This window comes from Elaeis guineensis, chromosome 4 (genome assembly GCF_000442705.2).
Source record: "Elaeis guineensis isolate ETL-2024a chromosome 4, EG11, whole genome shotgun sequence".
NCBI classification, from domain to species: domain Eukaryota; kingdom Viridiplantae; phylum Streptophyta; class Magnoliopsida; order Arecales; family Arecaceae; genus Elaeis; species Elaeis guineensis.
In genome coordinates, this window is record NC_025996.2 from 33602610 (window position 1) to 33615478 (window position 12869).

The following is a 12869-nucleotide window of genomic DNA, read 5'->3' on the forward strand; positions in this document are numbered from 1 at the left end:
ACCGCAAGCGCACGGTGTGCAGAGTAGCACGACCAGCGAGTAGGGTCGATCCCACAGAGACTGGTTTTAAAAATGATTTTCAAATCTATGCTCAAGCGAGCTTTAACAAAAATCGAAAGTCGAAAGTTGTTTGCTAAAGACAATAAGACTAAGGATCTAGGGTTTTTGAATCCACTAGATCTAGATTAGGGAATTCTACCTAGAATTTTTCTTATGATCCTAACGACTACTCCTCTTGTCTTTCCCAAGCATAGATTATGAAGGGACTAAGGCCCAACGATAACCCATCAAGATTCTTTACAGGGGAGTAGTAACTAGGATCCCTTAGGGTTTTCTCCTCCTATGCACTGAATCAAGCATGAACTATGAAGGGACTCTGACCCAACTGTAGTTCATCAAAAATTCTTGGCAAAAGAGGAAGAAAAAGAAACCCTAAGAAAAAGAAAGAACCCTATGTAAAATCCCTACTCATGATCTAGCTTCATCGCAAACCTAGAAGGGATGCTTAGCTAGACATGATCTAAATCTACTTGCAAAATTTAAATACAAAAAAATAAACTACCCTAATTTCATAAATTAAACTATCCTAATTGCATAAATTTAAACTGCATAATTTAAAACTAACCTAATTGCATAAAATTAAATTGCATAAATTAAACTATCCTAATTGCAAGAAAAATAAATTGCATAATGTAAAGAGATGAAATTGCATAAAAATAAATTTTATATATAAAAAAAAAATTATTACAAAAACCTCAAAGCTCGAGGCTTGAAAAGAGAGCTAAAAACCCCACTATCTAGGGTTACAAGCTTGATCGGGAAGGAAGAATACATAAAACAAGGGCCTTTGGGGCTTTTTATAGGCATTTGGGGGTTATAAGGTTTTCAAAACTTTCGATGTGGGACTAAGAGGTTTTAGAGAGTTGTTAGGGGGGTTTATGGTGCGCCGATGGGTCCATGGTCCACGCGCCTGTTGCTGTGGACCAGGCGGCTAATCAGATCACAAATCAGTTGATTTTTGATCAATTTTGATCTGATTTGACTCGGGTTTGACCCAATTGAGTCTTCTTTCTTCATTCTTTCAATTTTGGTCAATTTAACTCTGTTTTGCATAAAATTTGCGCGTTGGAATCCTCTTTCCTTGTTCTTTCTATTGATGATCTCTTCTTCTGCAAAATATAATAACAAGTATCAATTTCTTAATAAAGTTAGATAATTTAGATATTAATTGATATTTTTTATGTCAATTTGTGACATAAATCACACCCCCCAACTTAATCATTGCTAGTCCCTTAGCAATGTACCAAAATAAGATCATAATTCAAAAAGATCCTTCTTTTGCAAATTAATTTAAGATCGAAATTCAAGAAGTTTTCTTAGTATTACTAAGTAATGAGCTTCGAATTAGAATCGGTAGTCGGTCTACTTAGAAGCTTTCTTAGAGTACACTTAAAGTTTTATAGCACTTGTGTGAGTGATAACTAACTTAGTATTTCAGTATTAACTGTACAGGCCAATTGTATCATTTTTCATAACTTAGTTCGATTAATTTTCTATACACCCCAGATTAAACAAGAACTAAGGTAGCTTTCACACTATTTTTTTTTTTTTTTTTTTTTTGCTGAGCATTCCTGGCCTTCCCACCACCGTTTGACGCGAATCTCAACACTTGACTTAGGTGAAGAGACCCGGTTACTAGGCTTAGGGCAATCCACATTTACTCTGTGTTTTGCATTTTATTTCAGGCAGGTAGCTCTTTCCTTAAATTCAAATTTCTTCAATTGGGGGTGTAGAGAAAAATTATCTAATTTAAATAATACTCAAATCCTTAATTGACCTTACAATTAACACCTACTTTACCTTGTTAGTGTGCATGTGCAATTGGAAGTGCTAATAGTCTTTAAATGACCTAAGCCACCAAGAGTCTAACCAGCTAATCTTCTCCGTGACTCACTACATTAGCAAATACTTTCTAACTTACTCTTATTTCTTTTATAGATTAATTTATTTCATATATATATATATATATTTATTTATTTATTTATTTATTTTTTACATAATATATTAAATGCAAGAAATAACTCATAGTGGAAGGAAAAGGAAATGATAACACCTGATTTTGTTCAAGCTCTCCCCCCCAACTTGACCCGACATTGTCCCCAATGGAGTTTATCTAATTTAATTGTCCTAAGCAAACTGAAAACAAAGAAAGCATTAGAAATTAAATAAGCTGGTTTCCTTCCAGAAGCGCTAAGTTTTATGTCTTCAGCCAGACCAAACCTCGAAGCAACTTAATCAGAATAAGTTGGTTCATAAAGAACCATGGAATCTTCAATAGTCTTGACAGGTAATTTCCAAGAATGGTTTTAATCGTTGATCATTAACTTTAAAGATAACACCATTACTTGGGTTTTCAATCTCAACAGCTCCGTGTGAAAAGACTTTCTTTACTAAAAATGGTCCTGTCCATCTAGACCTAAGCTTTCCTGGAAACAGATGTAATCTAGAGTTATATAAGAGTACCTTTTGTCCGATATTGAAAGTTTTTCTCATAATTGATTGATCATGAAATGCTTTGGTTCGTTCCTTGTATATCTTTGCATTTTCATAGGCTTCATTTCTAAGTTCTTCTAATTCATTCAACTGAAGCTTTCTATGGTTTCCAGCGTCGTTCAAATTTGTATTTAGTTGTTTGATGGCCCACATGGCTTTGTGTTCTATCTCAATAGGCAAGTGACATGGTTTACCAAACACAATCCTATAAGGAGACATTCCTAGATTGGTCTTGAAAGCGGTTCGGTATGCCCAAAGTGCATCAATTAATTTCAAAGACCAATCCTTTCTATTGGCACTAACAGTTTTTTCCAGAATTTGTTTGATTTGTCAGTTTGACACTTCAACTTGTCCACTAGTTTGAGGATGATATGGTGTGGTCAATTTGTGGGTGACATTATACTTTTTCATCAATGTTGCAAAAGGTCGATTACAAAAATGGGTTCCCCGATCACTAATGATTGCCCTAGGAATACCGAAACGGGAGAGAATATTTTCTTTAAGAAACTTAATGACCATTTTGCTATTGGGTGTTCTACATGCAATTGCTTCTACCCACTTTGAAACATAATCAACTACTACTAGAATATATTTATTTCAAAAGGAATTTGGAAATGGTCCCATGAAATCGATTCCCCAAACATCAAAAACTTCAACTACCAAGATTGGGTTGAGTGGCATCATGTGTCGCTTGGTGATTCGATCCATTTTCTGACATTGAGCACAACTTTTACAATATTCATAAGCATCCTTAAACAAATTAGGCCAATAAAAACCACATTGGAGAACCTTAGCAGCAGTTTTCTTAGACGCGAAGTGACCCCCACATGCTTGATCATGACAAAAAGATAAAATATTCATGACTTCGTTATCTGGGATACACCTTCTAATAATTTGATCAGGACATTGTTTAAAAAGATAAGGATCATCCCAAATGAAATACTTCACTTGGGCAAAGAATTTATATTTATCCTGCTTAGTCCAATGAGAAGGTATCTTGCCTATGGCTAAATAATTTACAATATCAGCAAACCAAGGTTCAGTAGACACAGACATGAGTTGCTCATCTGGGAAAGATTCATTGATGGGTGGTTCACTAGATGGTGCAACTGAAATTCGGGACAAATGATCTGCTACAACGTTCTCAGTGCCTTTCTTGTCTCTAATTTCTAGGTCAAATTCTTGAAGGAGCAAAATCTATCTGATTAAACGTGCCTTGGCATCCTTCTTTGCTAGGAGATGTCTAATGGCTGAGTGATCGGTGTAAACAATGGTGTGGGTCCCAACCAAATAAGATCTAAATTTCTCTAAAGCAAAGACAACGGCAAGGAACTCCTTCTCAGTTGTGGTGTAGTTAAGCTGCGCATCATTTAAGGTTTTACTTGCATAATATATCACTCTAGGCAGCTTATTTATTCGTTGACCTAAGATTGCGCCCACAACATGATCGAACGCATCACACATTAATTCAAATGGTTCAGACCAGACAGGAGGATGAATGATTGGAGCTGATATAAGTGCATTTTTTAGAAATTCAAAGGATTCCAAGCACTCATGAGTAAATTCAAATTTGGTATCCTTTGCCAAAAGATTAGTCAGTGGATGTGCTACTTTGCTAAAGTTGGCAATAAACCTTCTATAGAATCCAGCATGACCTAAAAATGAACGTATTTCTTTCACAGATTTAGGTGGTGGAAGACTTGCAATTAGATCTATTTTGGCCTTGTCCACTTCAATCCCCTTTTTAGAAATGACATGGCCAAGAACTATTCCCTGTTTGACCATAAACTGACATTTTTCCAGTTGAGAACTAGGTGCTTCTCCTTACATCGTTCTAGAACTAATTGCAGGTGATTCAGACACTCGGAGAAGGTTAGACCAAAAACAGAAAAGTCATCCATAAAAATTTTTAGAAATCGTTCTATCATATCTGAAAACATGCTGATCATGCATCTCTGAAAGGTTGCCGGTGCATTACATAGTCCAAAGGGCATTCGTCTATAGGCAAAAGTACCAAATGGACAGGTGAATGTAGTCTTTTCTTGATCTTCAGCGGCTATGGGGATCTGGTTGTAACCGGAGTATCCATCAAGAAAACAGTAAAACTCTTGTCCGGCTAGTCTTTCTAACATTTGATCAATAAATGGCAAAGGAAAGTGATCTTTCCTTGTCGCAGCATTCAACTTTCTATAGTCTATACAGACCCTCCATCCCGTTTGGGTCCTAGTTGGGATAAGTTCGTTTGCATCATTTTGGACCACTGTTACCCCAGATTTCTTGGGTACTACTTGAACTGGGCTTACCCAAGAGCTATCAGAAATAGGATAAATTATTCCACTATCTAGGAGTTTCAGAATCTCCTTTTTAACTACATCCTTCATAACTGGATTAAGCCTTCTTTGGGCTTCTCTTGTTGGTTTAGCCTCTTCCTCTAAGTATATTCTATGTTGAACTATAGAAGGGCTTATTCCTTTGATATCTGCTATGGTCCAACCTATTGCTTCCTGATTTGCTTTTAGAACTGACACTAACTCCTCCTCTTGCTTGGGATCTAGGTCTGATGCAATAATTACAGGCAAAGTTTCTTTGGGTCCTAGATATGCATACTTGAGATGTTCTGGGAGGGGTTTCAGTTCTAAAATGGGTGCTTCCTCTATCGATGGTTTAGGTGATGGTTTCACCATCTCAATGATTGGTTCAGTAGGAAGTGTCGATTCTTGATTAATCTGATTTTCTTTAAGTATTTCATTGACATCCTCAGACTCATGGATTAACCAGGGGTTAGACTCTAGGTCGACTTCATCATCACTAATGTCAATGGATTCATAAATACCATCTTGGACTACATTGACATCAGCATGAGAAGAGGATTCCTGTTCTAAGTTAAAAACATTAAGCTCAATGGTCATATTCCCAAAGGATAACTTCATTAGACCATTTCGACAATTGATTTCAGCATTGGCCGTAGCTAAGAATGGTCTTCCTAAAATGACAGGTATATGTCCTTTAGGATTCGCAACTGGCTCAGTCTCTAAAATAATAAAATCTACAGGAAAAATAAAATTTTTAACCTTTATCAGAACATCCTCGACCATTCCCTTAAGGATCCTGAGAGATCTATCGGCTAACTGTAATGTGATCCCAGTAGGTTGAAGTTTTTCTAATCCTAGTTGTTCATACACCGAATATGGAAGGATATTCACACTAGCTCCTAGATCTAGCAAGGCCTTTTTTATATTGGTTTCTCCAATAACACAAGAAATTGTTGGAGCTCCAGGGTCCTTATATTTAATTGGCACATGGCTAGATAGGTATGAACTGACACTTGCAGCCAAAAATGCTTTCTTTGGTACATTAGTGGTCCTTTTCCTAGTGCAGAGATCTTTTAAAAATTTGGCATAAGTTGGAACCTGATGGATTATATCTAAAAGAGGAATATTAACTTGGACTTGTTTAAATACCTCTAAAATTTTGTCTAAATGTTCAGATTTATTGGATTTTAGTCTGTTTGGAAAAGGAGCTCTAAGACTTTTAAGTACTGGACTAGGTGAATTTTCAGTTTCTGGTGCTTGAGGTTGAAAGGTAGCAGTTTTAGAAGGTGACTCGGCAGATGAGTCATCTATATCATCAAGTGCAACTACCTTATTGTCTATTTGTTTTCCTGATCTTAAGGTATGAATGGCATTTACACCATTAACTTGGTTTCCTTGTTGGGGTCGTGGACCATTTTGGTTCCTAGGATTTGGCTCAGGTTGGCTAGGTAACCTACCATGTTCTCGTTCACTAATGGTCGAAGCCAGCTGACTTACTTGCATTTCCAGACGGGCTATAGCTTGGGTGTTATTATTTATGAGTTGACCCGTGGTTTGCATAAAGCTGGTATGTATCTTCATCATGACTTCTAGGCTTTTCTCTAAAGAGGTAATTTTCTTGTCATTATCATGGAAGCCTGGCGGGTTGTTCATTACTGGGTTGGACCTTAGATTTTGCTGATTGAAATTTGGATTGCCTACATTAGGATTCTGGGACCATGAGAAATTCGGGTGATTCCTCCAACCTGGGTTATATGTGGGTGCATAAGGATTGTTCAATGGTCCTTGATAGGTGGCATTCACCTGTGCACACTCATTCGAGTAGGAACATTCTTCTAAGACATGGTCTGGTGCATTGGACCCTTTACACATGGGTGCAGATATTTGATTTACATTGGCTGGTCTCTGTAATTCTAAGGCTTCCAATCTACGTGTTAAGGTTGCAATCTTGGCCTCTGATGCTAGGGTTGGTTGAATTTGATGCATTCCTCCTCTTGAAGGTGTAGCTTTATCAGGTTCCCTAGTTGTTTCCCACTGTAAATTTTTCTCGGCTAGGTCTTCTAAGAATTGCCAAGCTTCAGTAGTTTCTTTGTCCATAAATTGGCCTTGGCACATGGACTCTAGCATGGTTCTTGAGTTTGAATCTAACCCCTCATAGATGATCTGGCATAGTCTCCAAGTTTCTATTCCATGGTGTGGGCATTGGGTCAAAAGATTCTTGAAACGATCAAAGTACTTCCAAAATGATTCACCAGCTAGTTGGTAAAATTGATTTATTTCATTCCTAATCCTAGCTGTTTTATGATGGGGGAAATACTTTTTTAAAAATGTTCTCACAAAGCCCTCCCAGGTAGTGACAGAATAGTTTGGCAGACTATAAAGCCACTTCTTAGCATTGTCCTTAAGGACAAAGTTGATTAATCTAAGTTTGACCTCATCCTCTGTTAATTGCAGTTTCATGGTTGCACATACCTCCTCAAATTCTCTAATAAATATATAAGCATCCTCTAATCCTGTGAATTTTGGAAGCATATTTATGATTTGAGATTTGATTTCAAAATTGTTAGCTGTGGGTTGTGGCAACCTGATACAAGATGGTTGGATGGAGCCAACTGGATAACACAAATCCTTAAGGGTCATGGGTTGGATTGGTTCAGCCATTGGAACAACAGGAATTGACTCAATTCTAACTAGACGACCCGACACTCTTCTCCACACACGAAGTGTACAGTTCTCGATGTTTATACAATTTTTTTTTTTTTAATAAAATTTTTATGTATAAGGAAAAGAAAGAAAAGAGAAAAAGTTCTAAAGAGAAGATCCTAAGGAGTCCTAAATCTAAAGAAAAGTAACCAAATTAATTTAAATTTTAAATTTTTTTTTTTTCAAACAAGTGAATCAATAAATTAAACTCAATCTATCCTAGGGTTAACCTAAATCTAGACAGCTCCTAACTGTTCCAAGATGACCCTTCAAACCTTCCAAGTGGAGATTGATCAACTAGTTAGCCAGGTAAGTATAAGAGGTGGGAGGTTCACTCATCGTTGCCTTTCTAGACACCAAACGAGTTGGCCAGGCCAGCAACTGAACCAATTTAACAAACCACTCTCAGGGACTTGCCTAGACACCAACTAATCAAACAACTCAAACTTGGTAGAACTCTTAGGGTTCCTTGTCCTATTGAGCTCGAATTCCTTAAGGTTGACGTCTAATTGATTTTAAGATTAAAAGTCTAGGTAATGCAATATGATGGAGATGGTTTTTGGGCTAAGGAAGGGTAATGAAATCTTCACCTTATCTTGTTAATGGGTTGATGCCCTTAGATTAATTATGAAAATGCAAATACAAATAAACAAGATGACCAAGAATGTAAAAGATTTTAATTTAGAATTTTTTTTTTATTTTGATATTTTACTTCACGATTATGAAATGTCTTTTGTTTTGTTTTATATATTTTTTTTTTTTGTGATTAAGTAAATTCAAATGATTAGGTCTAAAAGCAAAAGTAATTAACTAAAAATAATAAAAGAAAAATTAGAAGCGTACCTGAGTTTTCCAGCAATCACCAACTAAATATAGAAACCTAAAGAAAAAAAGAAAGAGAGTTATAACGCACGAAGAACAAATATTTGAAAATAATTTAAAACGCCAAATCCCCGGCAACGGCGCCAAAAACTTGATGTTCAAATCTTAAAATTTGTAAATAAAACCGCAAGCGCACGGTGTGCAGAGTAGCACGACCAGCGAGTACGGGTCGATCCCACAGAGACTTGGTTTTAAAAATGATTTTCAAATCTATGCTCAAGCGAGCTTTAACAAAAATCGAAAGTCGAAAGTTGTTTGCTAAAGACAATAAGACTAAGGATCTAGGGTTTTTGAATCCACTAGATCTAGATTAGGGAATTCTACCTAGAATTTTTCTTAATGATCCTAACGACTACTCCTCTTGTCTTTCCCAAGCATAGATTATGAAGGGACTAAGGCCCAACGATAACCCATCAAGATTCTTTACAGGGGAGTAGTAACTAGGATCCCTTAGGGTTTTCTCCTCCTATGCACTGAATCAAGCATGAACTATGAAGGGACTCTGACCCAACTGTAGTTCATCAAAATTCTTGGCAAAAGAGGAAGAAAAAGAAATCCTAAGAAAAAGAAAGAACCCTATGTAAAATTCCTACTCATGATCTAGCTTCATCGCAAACCCTAGAAGGGATGCTTAGCTAGACATGATCTAAATCTACTTGCAAAATTTAAATACAAAAAAATAAACTACCCTAATTTCATAAATTAAACTATCCTAATTGCATAAATTTAAACTGCATAATTTAAACTAACCTAATTGCATAAAATTAAATTGCATAAATTAAACTATTCTAATTGCAAGAAAAATAAATTGCATAATGTAAAGAGATGAAATTGCATAAAAATAAGATTTTATATATAAAAAAAAAAATTATTACAAAAACCTCAAAGCTCGAGGCTTGAAAAGAGAGCTAAAAACCCCACTATCTAGGGTTACAAGCTTGATCAGAAGGAAGAATACATAAAACAAGGGCCTTTGGGGGCTTTTTATAGGCATTTGGGGGTTATAAAGTTTTCAAAACTTTCGATGTGGGACTAAGAGGTTTTAGAGAGTTGTTTGGGGGGTTTATGGTGCGCCGATGGGTCCATGGTCCACGCGCCTGTTGCTGTGGACCAGGCGGCTAATCAGATCACCAAATCAGTTGATTTTTGATCAATTTTGATCTGATTTGACTCGGGTTTGACCCAATTGAGTCTTCTTTCTTCATTCTTCAATTTCTGGGTCAATTTAACTCCGTTTTGCATAAAATTTACGCCGTTGGAATCCTCTTTCCTTGTTCTTTCTATTGATGATCTCTTCTTCTGCAAAATATAATAACAAGTATCAATTTCTTAATAAAGTTAGATAATTTAGATATTAATTAATATTTTTTATGTCAATTTGTGACATAAATCACCAGCGCACAACCCCTACTGACAGGGTCCACTGAGTATCAACGTATAATCATCATTGGCGAGGCCCACTAAAACATAGTTAGACTGAGAGCATAAATCCGATCTGTATCAAAATACTTTTGTATCATAATATATCATAATTATTCTCTGAAATTATGCATGATTTATGAAATTATGTTTTGAAAGAAAAGTACTTTTGAAATATTATGGTACGTCGATTATGCACATCAAGGTAATTTTGAATTTGGGGTTCGAATCAATTGTTTTCGATTGTTGAAGCATGTCAAAAAAATTTTAAATCCATTTCCACTGCGTGTCTGAATTCCAACATGAATGATGTTAAAAATAGGTTATTTAACGAATATCCACACCCAGATGATATGGAGCCGCTGAAATTAAACTAGGAACTTGGTTTTAGATCCCGCCAAATTAAATTTTGGTTCCAAAACCATCGGGTATGCAATTATCTATCACAAGCATTTTTTATATTTAAAAATATATATTTAAGGCAGTAAATACCATTTTCTCTTCATTATATATTTAAAGCATAGCAGTTTTCTACTGAAAGAAGAAGCATGATTTGAATATATGTGATTTGAATATGCCTCAATTGTAGTAAAAAGCCGAAAGAGCTGGCTTTCAGATAATAGAATATTTTCCTTACCTAGAAAGTAAAATGAGGCCATAAAAGTTGTCGGTTTCATTCATCTAAATTTTTGGTATTCAATTGAAAACTTTTAACCCGTCTTCGAGTGGGGTCTGGGATCCCAACTAGGCAGCTCGCTATGAAAGAAATGGGCCCAGGGCCGGTCCTGACATTTTTTAGACCTAGGGCTAATAAAAAAATGAGATCTTCTCTATTAAAATTAACATACTTTAAATATTAATTATCATTGAAAAATTAATCTACGTGCAATGATTTTCTATAGATATATTCGTTAAGCAGTGTATAAAACTCATCATTAACCTATTTAATTATTTTTCTTGTTATAATATTGTAGAAAGCCATCTTTGCACCCTATTGGAACATCGATACAAGGTCCAGGCCTGGGACCTGGGCGGTCGCCCAGTTTGACCTGCCCCAGGACCGGCCCTGAATGGGCCCAACTTAAATGCTAAGAAATAATGCTTATTAATACCAGCTAAAATATGATTCTATTAATGGTAAGAAAAAAAAAATCTTTAGGTAATATCTTTTCACTTTTCATGTATATATTAATAAGAAAGTGTGCACCTACTAAAATTGAAAGGTATGTTTATCCTTTCCCTCATATAACTGTGGCCACTCATTAACTCTCGCCCTAAGCCACAATATCGTGCAAGGGAATATAAAATGGCCCCTCATTTATTATAGAAAAATATAGAACTTTAAAAAGGAAAAGAGGGCCATCTTAAATATAATGAAATAATTCTGATTAATACCAGCTTAAATACTATTCCATCAATGCCAACGCCACAAATAGCAAAAATGTTCATGCTAAAACCAAAACATAGTAGGGGAATATAGAACATGGAGTTGGAGGAAAAAGTGGGAGAAGACGAGGGAAAGGATTCTTGAGCTGCTCATACCATACGAAAGGGTGCCTACGATGGTAAAATGCAAATGCCATAGCATGAAAACATGTCTTCTAAACAAAATAATATTTTCTTAAAAAAAATGAAATTATTTTATGTCAAAATATTTCTTTGTTTTTTGAAAAAGGGTGGAAATGGTTTTGATATTGGGATCGGTAAGAAACAAATATATTATCAAATCATATCTTTGATGGGCGGGCTATATCCTAGAAGTTGCATTTCTCTATTGAACTAAAGCTTTGGATTTGAATTTGGAAAAAATATATGCTAATCATTTAATTGACTTACTATTTTTAGAAGAAAACCATTGTGAAAGTTTATATGGAGGATCTTTTTTGTAATTTAGAAGAAAATAAAGAGCATTTTTGTAATATGATATCAATGTATTAAAAATTAATCAAAGTGATATATTAATAATATATTAATAAAATAAAATATAACTTAATAAAATAGTACACTAATGCATTAATAAAATAATATTTTATTAAAAGCTAATAAAAATATTTATTAAAAATAAATATTTTATATAATAATAAAATATATATTATTTTTCAAATAATTATGTAATGAACAAAAATAATATTTTGAAGATGACATATTTTCTAAAATAAAAGATATATCCCCTGCAATGTGTAGGTAATACGATAATATAAGTGGAATATTCTATTATCACTTATCTTGATCTAGTAATAGAACATTTAATAAATTAAATTTCAAGAATTAAAAAATAAGTAACAAAAAGAAGGGATTAATATATACCTTGATCTAGTAATAGAACATTTAATAAATTAAATTTCAAGAATTAAATAATAAATAACAAAAAGAAGGGATTAATATATAGATATATATAGAAGATTTCAAGAATTATCCTGTAAGGAACCCAAAAAGAAAAAGGAAGATATTTGTCTTCCCTATCTAAGAGGATAGGGGAGGCAACACAAAGTTGTGAGGCTCTACTTTTTTCCTTTTTCTCTTCTTGTCTCATCTTTGGACTCTAATATTCTCTATCTGAGAGGATAGAGGTAACAATTGCTTGACTCATTTAATGAAGTAGTAGGAAAGAAGAGGCAAGGGACCAAACTCTATTGCCTCTGAAAAATAATTATAAAAAAAGATTTGAAGTTACACTTCAAAAAGAAAACTTGATCGTCAATCTTCAAGAGCGGTTGGGAGTTATAATGTGAATTAAGTAAAATGTTTGAGGTGAAGTTCAACCCTGAGTGTTCAAGGGTGGCATGCATGCCATGGTGGGGGTAAATAAGGTTCGAGAGTAGAAGAGAGAAATATTATAAATGGAACGTCAGATAGGGAGGTAGTTATAAAATGTACCTTGCAATCTCATTATAAATATATCAGAATAGTTATCTATTAATCCTTAAAAGTACACTTAAAAATTCTACTGTTCCTATCTGCTAAAATCATATGAACTTAGAAAGCTTCAAAAATTTCGGA

The 12869-nt window shown here is 34.8% G+C and overlaps 1 non-coding gene across 1 annotated transcript; it reads left to right on the plus strand.

The window, feature by feature from the left end:
• Positions 1 to 7050: 7050 nt before the first annotated feature.
• LOC140857627 (small nucleolar RNA R71) lies at positions 7051 to 7157 on the plus strand. Its single transcript, XR_012141119.1, has one exon. It is a non-coding gene; the product is annotated as a small nucleolar RNA R71 (small nucleolar RNA).
• The last annotated feature ends 5712 nt before the right edge of the window (positions 7158 to 12869 follow it).